This window comes from Mus musculus, chromosome 19 (assembly GCF_000001635.26).
Source record: "Mus musculus strain C57BL/6J chromosome 19, GRCm38.p6 C57BL/6J".
NCBI lineage: Eukaryota > Metazoa > Chordata > Mammalia > Rodentia > Muridae > Mus > Mus musculus.
In genome coordinates, this window is record NC_000085.6 from 3,047,947 (window position 1) to 3,056,495 (window position 8,549).

Consider the following 8,549-nt stretch of genomic DNA (forward strand, 5'->3'; position numbering starts at 1 on the left):
GAGGGAACCCGATTCCTGCCAACTGGTATCGGGGTCCAGTAGCAGGGTGAACACGTGTGTGGCTCCAAGCAGCAAAGCAGCAGGTTCCAGCAGTGGGCATGGCAGAATGATTGAGCGGGAAGCTCCACCCCTGAGCAGCAGGTTTCAGGCTGGGGGAGGGGAGACTACATCTCCTCCCATTTGTTAACAAAAAAATAAAAAAAAAGAGAAGGGCTGGCCTGAGGCAAAAAACTTATTTATGTTCAATAGTTCTGCCTGAATTTTTAGGGCTAAAGAAAAAACCTGCTTCCGTGGGATTCCCTAACTTTTCTTACGGTAAACTGTATCTGGCTAAGACTGTACTTTCTATCCTAGTGAACAACAGAAGGGCCCTGAGCTGTAGGCTCTGACTTTATAATGCTAATTAGTATTGAAGGTAACTTCCTAGTTGAATTTTAAGTAGGGCTGAAAGAAAGATGAAATTTCAAGACCTGTAAGTCATATAAAGTACTCAGAAATTGCTGGTTCTTTGTGAGCCTAGAGGCTGCCTGGGGCTAAGAAAAGAGAAAAACAAACCTGGGTATGCCCCGTAGTTAAAACATTCCTGGGAACATCTTGACCATAAGATAAAGGAAATGTAAAGACATAACAGGGCTATCTGAACTGAGTCCACAACTCACAGAACTCTGACACCCTGCACATACATGTAATTTTCTGTTAATGTTTGAATAAGCCAATAGTGTGTTGCTATGCTGAATTCCACACCCCTAACCCCCTTACCCCATAAAAACCCCTAGCTTTCGAGCCTTGTGGCCGGCATCCGTTATCTCCTGTGTGGGATACATGTCGGTCTGGAGCTCCGTAATTAAACGTCCTCATGTAATTACAACAAGATGGGTCCTCCTGTTTCTTTGGGTGCTCTCACACTCCTGAGACTAGAGTGGGGGGTCCCCGAAAGGGGGTCTTACAGGGCTTTAGAACCCTGGCTAAGTTTGACTGAACAAATTTGAAATATACTTTATTAAGAATAACACTGAGTTGATATTTTTCCGCATTTTTGGATGACAGGCGGGAAACAGGGAGAAAGGGGGTGACGACTGGCTCCATAGTACAAGGCCAATTGGCTTTTTATTTTGGGGTGGGAGGCAGTGAAGACAGTACAGTCTCCAACCTCTCTCCCCTGTATTAATTAAGTTAAATAAGGCAACGCTTAACTGAGGTGATCAAAAGATTTTCTCATCCGTAGATGAGTGGGCTTTTAACCTTGGCTTGGGTGGACATTGACCCGATTTCTCCCGTGGGTGTATTAACAACCCACACCTGTGGCTCTTGGTATCTTCTGGGGAGCGGGAGGCAGAGCCTTAGGTTTTTTTTGTTTGTTTTTTAGCTGGAATTTAGTTAGCAACCTCCATTTTAAACTGGGTATAACCCTCAGGAAACTCAGAAATGGTCAAGCTGGACCATCTCCTGTAGTAGTTCTCTGAACCAAGCGATACCCATACTGAATTCGTACGATCATGAACCAGTATGCACAGTTCTGAGTACTGTGCAGCTCCTAAAGGAGAATTGTCAACCTCAGATTTAGCAAGGCCTAGACAAGAATTATGTCATTAGTAACACCACGATTTGTTGCTAAAATAGGAGCTGAGAGTCGTTCCTCCTCATCCCTGTTATTCCCATAGCCTGAGGAACTAAGGACACCTTGCAGTAATGGCAAGGGTGAAAAGCCAGAGGCCAGCTAAGGGACTAAGCCCATCTATCAGAATAAAAGCCAATCTCTATTAATATTAGAAATATCTACTTTTTTAGCCCTCTTGGTAAACCTAATTTTTAACTCAGACTGAAAGCCACGTGTTGGAATGTCCTGGGACTGAAGATAACAGCTGCCACCTGTGCTCTCTAGGGGGGCGGGGATCCACACCTGCTGGTCCGGCTGGAGAATGTTGATTAACCTGCTTGAAAAACAAAATCTCGACAGTGAGAAAGTAGGAAAGCAGAAATTTTTTTGGGGGGGAGTTCAGGTACTTTATTTAAATGCAAATAGTAAAGCTGAGGTTAATCTCTAGCCTCCTGTCGGGTAGCAGGCCCAGAGAGTAGCAGGAAAACAGCTTTTCTGGGAGCTTTTGTTCCCAGCTGAATTCTAAACACAAGAGGAATTTTAGTCTTCAGAATGATACTTACGAGAAGAGTCAGAATCTGTGTTCATCTGATGAATTAATCTTTCTGGCAGCCACCGCGCTCCATCTTCATCTCGTGAAAAAACACAAACCGAGCCTCTTCCCCCAATTAGAACCGGATCTGGACCCTTCCATTCGTTAGTCAGGGGGTCCTTCCATTTTACCAATGTATAAGAATTAGAAGTAACTGGATGCCAATGGCGATCTGCTGCAGACTGACCTTTAATATCAGTTTGCAAAAAATTTAGGACAAATAAGGTGAAGGCAAGGTGGGCCTTTGGTGACCTTGGGGGATATGCTCTGAATTAACTTTGCTAGGTAATTTAGAATATAGGAATCTCTAACATTGGACTGAATAATAGACCAGTCTAAGATTGAGTTAGAATGACTGGTCACACTGAAGAAAAGGGAAAAATCATTATGACTTTATTAAATGACTAATTTTACTAAGTCTGAATATACAGTCTCTGATGTACTATTGCCATAAAGTTAAAAGGCTAGAAGCTAGTCTAAACTGGAAAAAATGACAAGCAAGGATGGATCTAAAACATGAATTTAATTTAGTTTTTTAGCCATTTTAATTAGGACACTGAATCAACTTACCTGCCAGCTCAGCACATGAATTACTAATATGTTTCTGCAGTGTTCTGTGGAGAGAACCTGTTTTTCCCTTTCCTAATAAGGTAGCTGTTTTAGGATTAATCTATAAGCCAATAAGTAGATCCTTTTAAGATACTATAAAGCATTTATTATATTTTTGACATTTAAATTTTTCATTTTGAAAATAAAGGCATGATTTAAATAGTGTGCATGGGAATGCACTAAATAGAATGTATGGGGATACAATTTCTCCCTTTTTTGTCTTTTAAGAAGTTAAACTTTAAAATTTCACAATTTTAAATACCTGGCTGTAAAGGGGCAGTGACTAATTGCACTTTCAATAATTTTTTTAAGGAGCAGTTGTAACTAGAATGCTTGAAAAGTTATTAAGAGTCACATGTGCATAATTTATTTATTAACTAGAAATATGTATAAGTAATTGTAAATTTGAGAATTAATAGTGTCTGAGGGATGAACAATTTAAGCAATTATGAGCTCAGAGATATAGTATTGACTATTAATATACAAATTAAGGTTTGATTGTTCAGCATTTTAAAGCACCATCTACAGCACACAACTAGATTATTTGTGCTGGAACAGGGGCAATTGTGTGTCTTAAGACTCCACCCCACAGCAGCTAGTTGGGCCCACGTGGGCCATCGATCGGCTGGGAGGATGAGAAAAGTGACTTTTCAATAATGTTTTTTTTTTTTTTTTTTTTTTGGCCAAAGAATTGTTTTGGGCACAACCAATTTTTAATTACCAATTAATAACAATTATAAAAGCTTTTTTATTTTTTGTAAAACCTTTTGTAGTAAACTAAAACCCTAAGTAATAAAAGAATATTGTCTTTGAATCTCTTGGGTGAGAGCAAGGATTTAAGGTAAACTTCCCTTGAGAAGCATTAGTTAATAAAATACTTCCCACTTAGGAAATAATATACACTGAAAGATTAAAACTCTTGGCTTCTTGTATAGAAGCGGAAACAATAAAAATTTTTCTTACATAATGTAAAGCTATATTAGCCATACCTAGAGGCAAAATTTTCTAGTAATTACCAGTTCACTAGAAGTAAAACTCTTTGAATTTAAGCATTATTCTAAACATCTGAATAGATCTGCAACACTGGTAAAAAGAAATTTTCTTGAACACAGGGAAAAACTTTCTCAGACACTGTTTTCAAAACACAAGAAGGCCACAAGCCGCTCTGGGGCTGCCCAGAGCCCTGTATTGACTCAAACGTAAAATACTTTTTAATCTGAGCATCGTGGCCCTCCTGTAATAAGGACTAATTCTAGAGGAACAATGTAACCGTCTACGCCTCTAATTTTTGATACTCTATCTTAAGATGACTTACAGTTAAAACGTTCTTCACAACTTCAGTGTTGTGAAAAAATTGCCCTTACTGCAGTTTTTTGTTTTAGATCTTATCTTAAAATTTACTATTTAGGATAGGAACCACATTAATTATTATTTAAACTAGAAAGATCTTTAGAGACCCAGCCTCTTGGGCTGCCTTATGCCACATGTCAGAAAGACTCCAAACTTGAGTTATCAAATTTAACACTAACCATCTGTAGCAATGTAATAATTATTAATCTTAACCAACAACTTATGAGCTGAATGTGAAGACATGCAGAGCACATTATCAATAAAAAGGAACCAAATGAAGCAATTAATTTTAGATCAATCAGAGAATATTAATTTTTGTAGCTACAATCATAGAATAAAAAACACTTTACCATTGTCAAACACATTAATCATGAACCATTTATCAGCTTTTTTACTCCGAAACTAAGAGGCTGTTTCTTCTTCCTTGAACCATGGGCTACAGCTATCTATCTTACCTAAAAAAAATTTCTTACTAATTGTACTTCAAGCCTTACTCCTCTGGCCTGAAACAACTCCTGAAAACTAAGGGCAACCGCCTGATCCATGACTTTAAACCCTTTCTTCTTCCACCTAAGCAGCTTCCTAAAAAGCTGCGGCCGACCCACCTGTTTCCGATTTTAATTCCGATTGACACGCTGCTGACCCAAGCAGAACCAGCATTGGGTTAGCACTGATTTAAGCTTAATTCGTATCCTACTGCATCCTCAGCAACACTTTACAAAACTGAAATTTTAAGCTAGCGCTAGCATGTGTACCTGTCTGTTGCTCCGGTGCCTGATACAAAGATCCTTTCCTGTGGAGCTCCACACCAGCAGCATTTCTCTTAGCATCCCTCTGCCATTCTTCAGGTCCCAGTGCTGGCGCCAAAATGTTGCAGCCGGCCAGCAGCTCGCAACGTGAACAGTTTGACTGAGATGGCCACTCGAGCTAAGGGAGGAACTAGACGGGGAGAAAGAAGAAACGGAGCCAAGACAAGTTCATCCTTTTCAAAGCTCAATTTTATTAGTTCCGACATTCAGTTATAAAGGAAGGGGTAGGGAACCTGATTCCCGCCATCTGGTCTTGGGGTCCAGTAGCAGGGTTAACACGTGTGTGGCTCCAAGCAGCAAAGCAGCAGGTTCCAGCAGTGGGCATGGCAGAACGATTGAGCGGGAAGCTCCACCCCTGAGCAAGCAGGTTTCAGGCTGCGGGAGGAAAGACTACACTCACCATCTTCAGCACCCAGCACTCCCACTTCGCCCAGTCCAGGGCACCCCAACACACCAGAAAAGCTAGACCGGGAATTAAAAGCATATCTCATGATGATGGTAAAGGACATCAAGAAGGACTTTAATAACTCACTTAAAGAAATACAGGAGAACATTGCTAAACAGGTAGAAGACATTAAAGAGGAAGCACAAAAATCCCTTAAAGAATTGCAGAAAAACACAACCAAACAGGTGATGGAATTGAATAAAACCATCCAAAACCTAAAAAGGGAAGTAGACACAATAAAGAAAACCCAAAGTGAGGCAACACTGGAGATAGAAACCCTAGGAAAGAAATCTGGAAACATAGATGCGAGCATCAGCAACAGAATACAAGAGATGGAAGAGAGAATCTCAGGTGCAGAAGATTCCATAGAGAATATCGGCACAACAATCAAAGAAAATGCAAAATGCAAAAAGATTCTAACTCAAAACATCCAGGAAATCCAGGACACAATGAGAAGACAAAACCTACGGATAATAGGAGTGGATGAGAATGAAGATTTTCAACTCAAAGGACCAGCAAATATCTTCAAGAAAATTATAAAAGAAAACTTTCCAAATCTAAAGAAAGAGATGAACATGAACATACAAGAAGCCTATAGAACTCCAAATAGAATGGACCAGAAAATAAATTCCTCCCGACACATAATAATCAGAACAACAAATGCACCAAATAAAGATAGAACACTAAAAGCAGTAAGGGGAAAAGGTCAAGTAACATATAAAGGCAAGCCTATCAGAATTACACCAGATTTTTCACCAGAGACTATGAAAGCCAGAAGAGCCTGGACAGATGTGATACAGACACTAAGAGAACACAAATGCCAGCCCAGGCTACTATACCCGGCCAAACTCTCAATTACCATAGATGGAGAAACCAAAGTATTCCATGACAAAACCAAATTAACACATTATCTTTTCATGAATACAGCCCTTCAAAGAATAATAACAGGAAAAAAAATACAAGGCCGGAAACCACGCCCTAGAAAAAGCAAGAAAGTAATCACTCACCAAACCTAAAAGAAGACAGCCACAAGAACAGAATGCCAACTCTAACAACAAAAACAACAGGAAGCAACAATTACTTTTCCTTAATATCTCTTAATATCAATGGACTCAATTCCCCAATAAAAAGACATAGACTAACAGACTGGCTACACAAACAGGACCCAACATTTTGCTGCTTACAGGAAACTCATCTCAGAGAAAAAGATAGACACTACCTCAGAATGAAAGGCTAGAAAACAATTTTCCAACAAATGGTATGAAGAAACAAGCTGGAGGAGCCATTCTAATATCTAATAAAATCGACTTCCAACTTAAAGTCATCAAAAAAGACAAGGAGGGGCACTTCATACTCATCAAAGTTAAAATCCTCCAAGAGGAACTCTAAATTCTGAATATCTATGCTCCAAATACAAGGGCAGCCAGATTCATTAAAGAAACTTTAGTAAAGCTCAAAGCACAAATTGCACCTCACACAATAATAGTGGGAGACTTCAACACACCACTTTCACCAATGGACAGATCATGGAAAAAGAAACTAAACAGGGACACAGTGAAACTAACAGAAGTTATGAAACAAATGGATCTGACAGATATCTACAGAACATTTTATCCTAAAACAAAAGGATATACCTTCTTCTCAGCACCTCATGGTACCTTCTCCAAAATTGACCACATAATTGGTCACAAAACAAGCCTCAACAGATACAAAAATATTGAAATTGTCCCATGCATCCTATCAGATCACCATGGATTAAGGCTGATCTTTAATAACAAAATAAATAATAGAAAACCAACATTCAAGTGGAAAATGAACAACACACTTCTCAATGATACCTTGGTCAAGGAAGGAATAAAGAAAGAAATTAAGGACTTCTTGGAGTTTAATGAAAATGAAGCCACAACATACCCAAACTTACGGGACACAATGAAAGCATATATAGGAGGAAAACTCATAGCTCTGAGTGCCTCCAAAAAGAAACTAGAGAGAGCACACATTAGCAGCTTGACAACACACCTAAAAGCTCTACAACAAAAGGAAGCAAATTCACCCAAGTGGAGTAGACAGCAGGAAATAATGAAACTCAGGGGCAAAATTAACCCAGTGGAAACAAGAAGAACTACTCAAAGAATCAACCAAACGAGGAGCTGGTTCTTTGAGAAAATCAACAAGATAGATAAACCCTTAGCCAGACTCACTAGAGGGCACAGGGAAAGCATCCTATTTAACAAAATCAGAAATAAAAAGGGAGACATAACAGCAGATCCTGAAGAAATCCGAAACACCATCAGATCCTTCTACAAAAGGCCATACTCAACAAAACTGGAGAACCTGGATGAAATGGACAAGTTTCTAGACAGATACCAGGTACCAAAGTTAAATCAAGATCAGGTTAATGATCTAAACAGTCTGATATCCCCTAAAGAAATAGAAGCAGTCATTAAACCAAACAAAGCCCAGGACCAGATGGGTTTAGTGCAGAGTTCTATCAGACCTTCAAAGAAGATCTAATCCCAGTTATTCACAAACTATTCCACAAAATAGAAACAGAAGGTACTCTACTCAACTCATTCTATGAAGCCACTATTACTCTGATACCTAAACCACAAAAAGACCCAACAAAGATAAAGAACTTCAGAACAATTTCCATTATAAATATCAATGCAAAAATCCTCAATAAAGTTCTCTCTAACTGAATCCAAGAATACATCAAAACAATCATCCATCCTGACCAAGTATATTTCATCCCAGGGATGCAGGAATGGTTCAATATACAGCAATCCATCAAGGTAATCCAATATATAAACAAACTCAAAGACAAAAACCACATGATCATCTCGTTAGATGCTGAGAAAGCATTTGAAAAAATTCAACACCCATTCATAATAAAAGACTTGGAAAGATCAGGAATTCAAGGCCCATACCTAACCATGATAAAAGCAATCTACAGCAAACCAGTAGCCAACATCAAAGTAAATGGTGAGAAGCTGGAAGCAATCCCACTAAAATCAGGGACTAGACAAGGCTGTCCACTCTCTCCCTATCTATTCAACATTGTACTTGAAGTCCTAGCCAGAGCAATTAGACAACAAAAGGAGATAAAGAGGATACAAATTTGAAAGGAAGAAGTCAAAATATCACTTT